Source organism: Galeopterus variegatus, unplaced genomic scaffold (genome assembly GCF_000696425.1).
Source record: "Galeopterus variegatus unplaced genomic scaffold, G_variegatus-3.0.2 Scaffold3336, whole genome shotgun sequence".
Classification (NCBI taxonomy): domain Eukaryota; kingdom Metazoa; phylum Chordata; class Mammalia; order Dermoptera; family Cynocephalidae; genus Galeopterus; species Galeopterus variegatus.
Genome location: NW_007729447.1, coordinates 51,923 through 52,167, shown reverse-complemented (window position 1 = coordinate 52,167; position 245 = coordinate 51,923).

Genomic DNA, 245 nt, shown 5'->3' with positions numbered 1-245 from the left:
TCTTCAAGGTGAAGAAGGTTACTTTGCAACTAACCAGTTTTTCCTTCTCCTGCTCTTGTCTCTATCTAGCTTCCTGCCTCACTACCACATGAACTTGAGCATATATCTGGGGCAGTTCTACAATTTCTACATGGAAGGGATTTAGGGATGAAAAAAATGAAAATGGCAGATAGAGTTGGAGGGGAGGCTTTTGCACTTGTAGCTATTTTTGAAGTGCCCTTGTATTTATTTGGGGGATTGGGGAT